The following is an 11,652-nucleotide window of genomic DNA, read 5'->3' as shown; positions in this document are numbered from 1 at the left end:
TCTTATAAATGTTATCGCGCACATAATAAAAACGTGTAGTATTAAAACATGAAAGAGGAAAAAAATCTGCGTGACGTTACACAGGTATAGAGAGTGTGACTCATTTTTAGGACAGAAACTACGTGTTCAGGATTGGCCTGAATTTATCTCTGTCCGTTTGCTTGACAGTGCTCTCGGGAAGGGAATTCTATAAACGGGATGGCTCGTGGAAAAGCTGACAGATTAAGTGCATCCGTCTTTCCCTAGATGCGATTCAGTCGTCGTAATATTGCCCCGGATATATAATTAATTACACGGTGTACTTACAAAGCGTATATACACAGCCACCGAGAACCCCGAGAGGCTCTTCCCACTTCGTCCTCTTCACCGTCGACGACCTTGATCTCTTTTCCCACCGTAACACGACCCCTGGCAGAAGAAGCACCGTCCCGCAGCTTCAGACGGGACCGTCGGTAAGGGCATAGTCAGGCTTAAGCCGAGAGACGTGCACGACGTCAGGTGATGTGGAACCAGCTGGCATGGCGGAGGGCTCCTGGAAGTTTTACGTTCCAGGAGCAAGGAAGACGGCTTCATTTTAAGAACATATTTGTGCAGTAAGGACAGACATGCTGCATCACGACGTCTACTTAGTGCAGGAAGTGGGAGATCAAGTTGGATTCGAATTATGCTTGACTGACTATCGTTTTTGCGGGAAGTTATTCGACTAGCTCGATTTTGGATGGCGTGTAATATGCAGAACTACTCATAATGGCACCGGCGCTTTTCAGGCTGCCGATTTTCTTCGTAACAATTTATATCTATATATATATATATATATATATATATATATATATATATATATATATATGATTCTTCAAACCCATCACGATGCATAGAGTTTGCCTGAAATGGAAGAACTTACAATCAGCCAACTTGTAGCTTTGTGCGACAGTTCAGGTGGCTTTGAATTTTTCTCTTTGATGAGCTTTCCTCCCCCTTGCGGGCTTCCGCAGAACTCATTTGTCATATTGACAGTTGACCTCTATGAACTGCTAAGGACATAGTAAATTTTAGGTGTTTTTTACGGCACTTGACATCTTTGAAATAACACTTGGCTTATTGATCTCCTAACTTCACACACACACGCACGCACGCGCACACACACACAGACACACACACACGCACACACACACACATACATTATATATATATATACGAGCACGAACTGGAAGAATTGCCGGACGCTGACGCTTAGAACTTCTCACGCCAACAGTTGCGACAGTCGAAGAATGAAACTATATGTGTCATGCAAAGCGGTATATGTTGTATATTCATATATACGGAGTTTTATTTCTAATAAAGCTTCCTTCAAGTTCAGCGTCCTTTCTATTTTTCGCGCGGCAAAAGTGCACCCATAAGTGTAGGTCTGTACCCTTGCCACGCACTGACTGTTCTCACCCTCGAAGGCATTTCAGGGGATCCCACAATGGAGAGTGGGAGCATGTGTGCCAGGATTGCAAATACTACACGCCAATCCTCAGCAACTACCAACGTCACAGGCAGTCAGCCCGATGCCTTCGTCGTCGGAAAGTTGCTGAAAAGGCCAAGGAGCAACAAACCGTCCTGGCGCAAGAAAAGATGGCGCAGGCAGCACTCGTCAGGCAGCGTAGCGAGCGGGAGTGCGAGGCTGCTTCAGTGCTGCTAAGGCTTAACAACCCGCTGTACGAGCGCGAAAGTGAAGCCGCTTCCGCCCTGCTCGAACTTCCCCATCACTGTTTGATTGAACGCCCCATTTCTTAGTGAAGGCTAATCATTGCGCAGTTGAGATGGTATCAGGCGAATGTTTTCTGGCGCCGTTTTGCCATTCGATTTTTTTTTTTTTCAAATGGGCTCCGTCTTGTTGGATTATGTATCGGAGCCTAGGTTATTCCAGGTTGAGTTTAGCGCCATTTGCTTTTTCTATTCTTGGTAGCATTGGGACAGTTCATGTACAAGGTGTCCCAGCTACGTTTAGCCCCATATTCAACATTATTCGAATGCCACGTAGCTGGGCAGAACCGAGGTAATGTTGTTGGTCAACGCAACTCATCTTCTCATTCCGGATAATTAGATAATTAGACGTAATGAATTACACAATTTCTCCAATATTATAATTAGATGAAAACTGTCAATCAGAAAATTATAGAGCGACATGAAAAACTACCCATACAGCTTTATGATGCTCAACACATGCTACAGAAAATTTTTTCAACCGTGAAAGAAGCACTTGAATAGACGCAATACTGCCGCGCAACAACCGCTTGAGGCACTTCGCGTGTGTTCGCGGGCTTCTCTCGCGCTCAAAAAAACACTTCTATGTAGCACGTATCGACCAAGGGAAAGCTGTAGCTGAAGTTTTTCATATTGCTCTACAATTTTTTCACTCACACTTTTCATGAAATCATAATATTTGAGATGTTGACTGATTAGTTAAGACTAATGATCTAATTAAGCGGAATGAAACAAAATAGAATGAGTATCTCCAAGCGACGGCAAACAACATTACCTTGCTTTTCTCGAGCTACGAGGCATTCGCATATTTTAAAACTCTGGTTGAATTTAGGCGGGCCGCCCGGTACACATACTTCCAAGATGAAAAGCCAAGAAAAGGCCGTAGAGCACTCTGTCCCGTCCTTGCTTGTTTTTTCATGCGTTTATATGGGCTGTATTACGTTGCCAATGTGCAGCATTGTCTGTCCTTAAAGAGCGTTACATGTGGCGCGCGTAAGCATACGTCAGAGCCTGCGTCCTAGTTGAGTATTTTATGTTGTTTTAAACGTTTTTCTAAGATAATGAAACAATTTCAATAGGGAATTCGGTGTGATTAACAATCAAACCCGCACGATCTTGATGTGTATGGTGCTTTTCTTGGGACCATACATATATGCATTTTCGGTAGCAAATTGTATTGATCGCAGAACAAGTGAGCAATTTTGTGCGGTAGATACTCCAGTTGACATGCCTGTGATGGCAGCACTGTAGTAAACCTGTATTCCTCATATTGTTTTATTTCTCTAATTGTGAATCTTTAGACTTCCAACATTTATCGCGTGATAAGAATTCGTCAGCAGCTCATCATTGGTTTTTATACGTTGTCTTCCTGCCAATCCATGAACTATATTTAAGAACTTACATGTTCATTCAATAGCAGAAAGTGCTTCTGATAATAGGAATTTCTCATGCGCCTTATGCTGCCTATCACGCTCATACTGACCTGCCTTTGTAGTTGTTGGATAATAAATTCGATGCGTTTTCTTTACTGCAGAGCCATAACATCTCCTTTAGCTTACTTAGTTGTATTCCTTGTATAATGAAAGGACTTTCGTTATTCTTTATTTTACTTTGGTTTCATACATGTCTGTTTTTTATATTGCAGCAGTATCCCATTTCTTGAATGCCACCATGTAAGTGTTACGGATTCCCAAATAGAACTGTTTGTAAATTCTTCTTTGTCGTTGTCTCTAGTATTCCTAAAAGCTAATGCTCTCCTGTTACCCGCTCCTCATTTGTTGTTTAGTGTGATTACTACAATAAAGCAGTGATCCTCCATTATTTACATCAATCACTAGTGCTCCATTATTCCAGGTGCTTCTAATGGTATAATCAATGAGTATCCTAGTTAGCATTGAACCAGGCAACTATTTAAGGTAAATAAAAATTGTAAGGCAGACATTCGGAAGATATCTGCATGGATGGGGACAAACGAATTAAAGAGAAAAACTCCAACCCAAGTTTATTTAATAAATCTAGCGTTGCTAAGCCAGACCGGCTCGTTGGGGCAGGACTGTCGCAGAACAGTGCAAGCTTTCTGACGATCATATGAGCGCCGACGGTGCTGTCGTCTTCGATAGTAAAAGCAACCATCAACGGCAGCTCCTGTTGCAATTCTGGTGCATCTAGAAGATGCCGTGTAAAATCGATCGTTATTCTGTAACACGTCCTTACGTTTACTCTCAAGGTTTACAAAAAGTATCTGCGCGCCTGTTAAAGCGGCAAAAAGGCATATGAGCACTACTACGCCTCGTCCTTAAAGAAGGAACTGCTCGGGCTTCAAAGCGTTGGGTTCTAGAATAACTTCTTGAGCCAATTTTCCTTCTTTTTAATTCATTTGCCCCAACCCAGGCAGAGGTATGCCGAATGTTTACCTGTGCTTCCATACGTCGAGCTTTGGGTCAAGAGACCACGCAGCATACTAAGCTCTTGACAGAAGTCTTCGACGAATGAATAGCTGTTCAACTGAACGTGCAAGGAGAGCGGTGTCACCCCCAAACCGTGCAACGGAAACGTCCCGTTTTATAAGCTGCAGCCCTCCAGATCATCTGTAAAACAGAGCAACGCATTCTTGATTCACCAACATAAGAGTGCAACGCGACGATCAAGAAAGAACTGGACCTCTGCTTTACGCGGCAACAACTGGAAAATCGTATTACCGGCACTGTACCATCGCTATAGGACTTTGCAAAGAAAGCTTTGTCTATAAAAACCACCAAACACAAGACATCGCAAGAAAGGAAACTCAGCAGCCTGGTTCACCCCGAAGAGCCACCGGTAAATCCTCCAAGCACCTTCGTGGGGAACCTGTCATCCCGGCCTCTTTAAACGCCAGAAGTATCCGCACCGCCCAAATGACGTGGTTTCGACATCTCAATCACGCCGCCACTCCCCCAAGGTTATTGCAACAATCGAGGACGTTAAACAATTAACATCTTCAAATTGCCGTCCGTCAAGTGACAAAGCTAAAAGCAGGAAGAACTCACTTCGAGTACGGACCCACCAAAATTGAAACGTTTCAGACGAGGAGGTTAGGGCTCTACAAGACTTGAAGACAGAGAAAAAACGTCGCTGTCCTTCCAGCCGACAAAGACAATAAAACTGTCGGTATGGATCGAGTGGACTACGAGCAGAAAGTAGAGGATCATTCAGAAGCGTTTGGGTGCGAGCTAGTTGGTACGGATCATTCATATTTAAAACAGCGCCAAAAACACGGACAAGGGAGCACACAGGACGAGCGCTGGGGTCCTTGGAAATGCGGTCGTTCGCTCTTGCCACCACTCGATGTCCAGCAGCCTCTCCAATCAAGTCCAGCGGCTCAAAACAAGTGGCTATTCTGAACAACTATTTTCATCCTTGGCGGAAGTATTATTGCAAGAGGCTCATTCCCCCAAGAAACTGCGCGAGGCGGGTGATGTCTTAACCAAGATTGTTGCGATCCCGTATATACATGGTGTGTCCCATCGCATCAAGAAAGCCGCTGGCCGGGCTGGTATAAAGGTCGTGTTCACTGCGCCTAACAAGTTGGGAAGGATGTGCAAAAAAATTAACGAAAGCCGGAGAACACCTGGACCGTGCAATAAGCAACATGTCGCCAAGCCTGTACATTGCAGTACCAATGCAGTGTATTCCATTCCCACCTCTTGCGGCTGCACTTACATAGGGCAAACAGGACGCTGTATCAATGAACGTTTGCATGAGCATGCTCACTGTGTCAAGATTAAGACTGGCAGGAATCTGGCTGTTCATTGTGCCAAGTGTCGCTGTACTCCACTCCTTGACCACGCACGTGTGTTGAAAAGGTACAGCAATCAGATGGCCAGAGAAATCTTTGAGGCATTTTCAATGTGTCAGTTAGGAGCCACCTGTGTTAGTTCCCCTTCTATTGCACTTTGCGATAAAGAACTTAAGTTCCTTAGAAGTTAAGCAGTTTGGCCTGTGTCCTTGTTATGGTTTCTTTTATGTTGTTTAATGTCATTGACGCATGCGCAGCAGTAGTTGACCGACGATGACTCGCCTCCCCCTCCCCTTCTTTCACTCTCTTTATGCCTGTTGCAAACTGTATATATTTGCGCCAGCTCCAATAAAGGTGTTGTTGGCAGTCAGCGCTCGTCCTGTGTCCTCCCTTGTCCGTGTTTTTTGGCGCTGTTTTAAATATGAATAGAGGATCATGTTAACGGAGAAGCATACACCAAGATCCAGAAAGACCCAACGTGGCAAACGCAAACTAAGCTAAACGAAATTCTCAATAAAATGTTCGAGCAACATTAAGAATTCAAAACCCCTTTCTTGACGTTGATATGCAGGAACTGTCCGCCATAAACTTCTACGGCATCCCAAAGATTCATAAAACACTAATTTCTCTAGTGGCCATTGTGCATGTTAGGTGTTCGCACCTACGAGCTCTGTCAACCTATCTTCATAGGCTACTTTATCCTCTGCCATGAAAAACGGGCACCTACGTGCATCCCTCAGGACAATTAGTGGTAGTGACGACCAAGGCGAGTTCTGATGGCGCACGACTACATGGTGCCCTTCGATTCGAGGCGTTTCCTTGTTCCTGGCCAGAGTGCCTGGGCCCCTGGCACTTGCTGTTTCACGTGCGCTCGAATAAGAACCCATGCTGTAAGATCGCACGCCCTTTCTTTGATCACACCGCCGGTCATAGGAATTTTGCCTTTCATGCAATTTTCTATGAAGTACCAGTTCTACAAGCAGACAAGAGGGAATGCTATGTGTGCCGCAATGTCGGACATAGTCGCCGCGTTCACCTTGGAGGACATCGGAAAATGGTCGCTTACCACTTTCAGCTCCAAGCCAAAAGTATTTGTGCGCTACCTGGACGGTTATTCTTGCGTGGCGAAATCATCCCAGGTGGGCAATTTGCTCGCTCGCTTGAACTCCATAGAGCCGGCTATACAGTGTATAGTGGAAGGTGAAAATTTGGTATCCTTCCCTTTCTAAGACGTGTTTGTGAAAAAAGAGCAACCGAACCAGCCGTTTTTTGTATTCAGAAAACTGACACATACAGGAAAAAACCTTAACTTTATGTGTAATCATCACACCTACCACAGCCTTTCTGAAGTCCGAAGCCTCGTCAAGAGAGCCGAAAGAATTTGTTCGTACGCGCAGCTCCCGAGCGAAAAAAAAGACCACAGTAATACGTGAGCTTGGGATGAAACGCTGCACAAGGGCATTTGTTCACCGTACCCTCCGCCGACGAAACGAGAACGAAAGGAAGACGGTGGCTGCCGAACCTTAAAGAAAACGGCGCCGTGTCTCGATACCATACATTCGAGGTGTACACACAATCTTTGATCACCATAGTGGGTTCTGCCAAGGGGAGCTCCCCAAATTTCGTGAAATCGAGTGTCACGTGTATTTTGGTTATGTGTCAAGCAGGCAATAGTCTGGAGCGAATTTTATTTTGTCCGAAGTTCCATTTCGTAGCGACTAATGACTGCGCGGTCGTAAATGTTAGAAAGGGAAACTAAATTCAAATACTTGAAAAGTGGCTGTGAATGGATTTTGCATGAAGCATACGTGATTGCTCGAAGAGCCTTTTTTATGAGGCATAATTACTTAGGTTGAAAACAGCTGTACCACCCCATACTAGGAAGGAGTAAATCAAAGCTGACATGAATAGTTATAAATTAGAAGCTTCACACTTGCTGGCACTGAGTAACGTAGTTTACAGTCTCTACCGGTGTTTTGAGAAAATTTAGTTGCTGTAGCTTCTACGTGACGATCCCATGACATGTGCTGTTCAAACAGAACGCATCAGCACTTAACTGAACGTACTAGATCAAGATACAAATTTTCAAACTTCAGTACACCTTCTTTATGAATTTTACAATTTCTGGGTTCTAAAAAAATACATAGCCATTCCACTATGGAAGCGAAGCTATATTGCTCAATAGCTATATTGAGTTCCATATGGTGGTTATGCTATATTGGTTGCATAAAGGCACAAACACATCACGTCGTTGTATGTTGCGTCTTTTTTATTTATTTCGTTTTTTTTATTTTATTTTTTACCTAATACATATACACTGACGCTTCGACGCGTATCGTCAAAGAATAATATTTGTTGCAACAGCATTCATGGTTCCGGTGGATTCTTTCCGTCAACAGCATAACTTCGCTGTTTTTATCGTCTTCTTTGTTTATTTTATTTTCCTCTTTCATTTATTTTTATATATTTTATCATTTATCCTGCTTTATTTTTTTATTTTTTTTACTTTATACATGTACTATCGCGAGCAATATGAGCGGAAACACGCGTACGCGTTGCGAATAGCCTCGAAAACGAGTTAGAGCGACACGCCGATGGCGCTGTCGAAAACATAGGGGAAAGGGGAAACGCTCTTCCGCTAACTGTTGGCACTCCCACCGCGCCTGCGTTTGTCGAAAACGGCAGCTTACGGCTTTCACTGGCCGCCGATAGCCGATAAGACGGTTACGGGCACGGTAACTTACAGTGAGTCATTTTTTTCAGTCATGCTCTTTTTTTTTAAGAGCGCAGCTCTTAAGCGGCTGTTCCTGCGTTTGGCGCAAGGTATATTCATATAAAGCCCCATAGGACCTGATGTATATCTTAAGGAACGCATCGTGTCACGCGTTCCAGACAGACGGGCAGATTTTCAAGGGAAGTAGCTGTCGAATGTTTACGCTTCAACACAGTGCTCACCACCACGCTTCGGTGCACAAAGTTATCAGTAACCGCAATATAAAACAGCTTTATCAATGTGCGCTGGCGATGCAAAGTTCCACACTTTATATTAGGGGACGCATGTTAGGTGTGCCCAACAGTTGTCAGAACAGCATCATCCTTTCCACTTTGTTTCCGACGGCGGCTGCCACGTATCGCCCGTACCAGGGCTCGAGGCTACCTGACACGCGCTCCTCTGTTCCTGCTCATATTACTCACGATAGTACACTGACGTTCCGACACGGACCCTAATAAAGTTGTACTAACTCACTCAATCACTCGCTGACTCACTCACTCGACACGTCGGTCCCACGTGTGACAAGTATACTTCAACGGCGCGTCAGTGGTCCCCGGGGCCTCAGGGGTATTTTCCATTGAGCTTGCGCTCTTTCTGCGCAATCGCCAGGATCGACCCTCATGATGATTTGTTTTTGTCAAAATCTAGGGACCCATTTTTTCCCAGATCCTAGCTATAGACAGCTTCGCTGTCAAAGAACAACTTTTGTCTTGGTGCCATTTATCAAGAGAGAAACTGCAGTAGACCAGACTGATAATTTAATAAGTACTTCGTTTGCTTTGTGATCTGCATCACTTAGCGGAGGAATAGATATTAGTGAAAAGAAAGGAAGATAAGTCGGCCTGGAGAGCTTGTCTCTAGCCTGTTACACCTCACCGGAGTAAGGGAAAGTGGGAATTACAGGAAAAAGTACGTGCCAGACGATTATGCTACGGTACAATGAGCTATGGTACAATACACGATGTCCAATCCGCGGATGACCGCTGCACACACAATACACGCAACAGTAATCTTGCCCACACAAAACGTTATCGCGCAAACACATGTCGCACTGCCTGGTCGTCTCGCAGGCTCTAGACGCAATTGGCTAAGCCACTCTCACGTAAAAAGTTCGAGAGAGACATTATGGCGCGTTGGGCATGGTCAAGGATTCTTCACGCGCCTAAAGTCATTTGTTCCGAAAAGGGGGGGAGTCCAAGCAGCCAACACTAGACTTAAGTGTTCTCCGCTCGCACGCATACTGGGACACACACAAAGTACGTGAAGTCAATACTTCATGCTGTCTAAATATAACTAATGCAGCTTATCAATACAAATCAATGCAATTATACAATAATCCATTTTATGGCATAATGAACGATTGAACAGCCAGAATTACTGCTGCAGCATCAGTACGTTGTATTTTTGACAAGTTCATATATGACACATTGTTGCACCCCCGCAGGGGCGTCTGCGTCAGCAGGCGTTTTGTGTGTTGCGACACCACGTACCCGAGCACACGAGGTTTGGCCCCTCCCGCGTGTAGCCGTGCGCGGCTTAGCCGTGTCTGGGGAAAGGGGGATCCTGGGGGTTGAGCCGATGCTGGGTGTCTGGACCTTTACGGCCCCCCGGCGGAGGCAACACACCCCTTTGGCCTCTGCTTCACATAGACGGAACCCCCGGACTGACCCACCCGGGGGAAATCGGCAGTCGCCTTTTCCTGTCTCTTCCTCTCGAATCTTCGTCTTTATCTCTTACTTTTTGACCTTTCCTGTCCTCTCCTCTCTTCCTTTTACTTCATTCTCCTCGGCGGCAAGGGTTAACCTTGTGTGGGATAGCCAACCTTGGTTATAACAGATTTGGTTATAGTAGTGTCGTACAGCTGGCGCGTGCAGGCCGTCTTTTCACGGTCCTGCAGCGTCCCCTTGTTGGGCTCCATGGTGGGTGGCTGGCGGCGCTGCCGAATTTTTACACATATCTATGGCAAGTTCTTTTCCAACCCTTCCTGATCGCCCTCATAAACGAGGGTGCACCGAAGAAGTTTTCAAGTTTTTTGGCCGAAATAATGACAATTTTCCAAGATTTCATGTAGTACATTCAGAGAAAAAAGAAAAGGCAGCGAGAATGATCTCACCTTTTCTTGTTGCGAAGACACTTAGTGAAGCTTTTGGCACAGGCTATAAAGTATCTAAGTTGGCAAGTGGCGACCTCCTCTTAGAACTGCGTGATAAGACACAGTACGAGAAACTCTCCAACCTAGTATCCTTTGGGAATCTTCCAGTGATGGTCACACCGCACCGCACAATGAACACCACCCGCGGAGTCGTTTCCGATGCCGATCTCATGGAACTGACTGAAGCCGAACTACTGGAGGGCTGGAGCGATCAAAATGAGACCAATGTCAAGAGAATAAAAATCAGGCGCGATGGCAAGGAGATTGAGACAAAGCACTTAATTTTAACTTTTGCATCAAGTATGCTACCTGAGACCATTGAGGCTGGCTACATAAAGATCCGAGTCAGACCGTACATCCCCAATCCTCTCCGATGCTTTAAGTGTCAAAGATTTGGCCACAGTTCACAGAACTGCCGAGGCCGCCAGACTTGCGCAAAATGTAGTGCCCAAGAACACCCATCTGACAATTGCGAGAATGCTCCACACTGCGTGAACTGTGATGGGGAACACGCCGCGTACTCGCGGTCCTGTCCATCATGGAAAAAAGAAAAAGAAATAGTCACAATCAAAGTCAAGGAAAATATAAGTTTCAAGGAGACACGCAGGCGGGCATCGTACCTGCCCAACAAAACCTTTGCCGATGTGGCGCGTGAGGGGGAAGCGTCACAACGGCCTCCGGCGGCTGTCCGACCCACATGCAGTGAGTCGGCAGTTACGCCATCTGCCCCCGCGGCGGTTGCAGCTAGCGCTGCTCCGTCGACCCAGAATGAGGGACCACCGACGCCGAAGGTGGCCGCCGCCGAGGCTGTCCCAACCTCCCCGGCCCCTTCCAGCGCTGGCAACAGCCGGCGCAGCCAAATCCCGCAGGGTGCCCCATCGACCTCTGGGCTGGTGGGCGCAGGGGTCTTGCCCTCCAAGGCAGGACTCTCTCTTGTAACTTCTCGCTCGCAAGAGCACGTGTCCGGCGCCTCACAAGAGGCAATGGACACAACACCTATCCTCAAGGCGCACCAAGCGCCTAAGGAGCGGCGAGGCTCCCTCGAACGCTTCAAAAAGGGCAGAACTCCCGTTACAGGGCCTCGAAAGAGCTCTGTAACCTAAGACATCACCACCGTTTCCGTAAACACAGCACCAATTTTTTCTTTAATATGGATACACAAATCATTCAATGGAATGTCAGAGGTCTTCTTAGGAATCTCGA

Source organism: Dermacentor andersoni, chromosome 8, assembly GCF_023375885.2.
Source record: "Dermacentor andersoni chromosome 8, qqDerAnde1_hic_scaffold, whole genome shotgun sequence".
Lineage (NCBI taxonomy): Eukaryota > Metazoa > Arthropoda > Arachnida > Ixodida > Ixodidae > Dermacentor > Dermacentor andersoni.
This window is presented reverse-complemented; position numbering follows the sequence as displayed.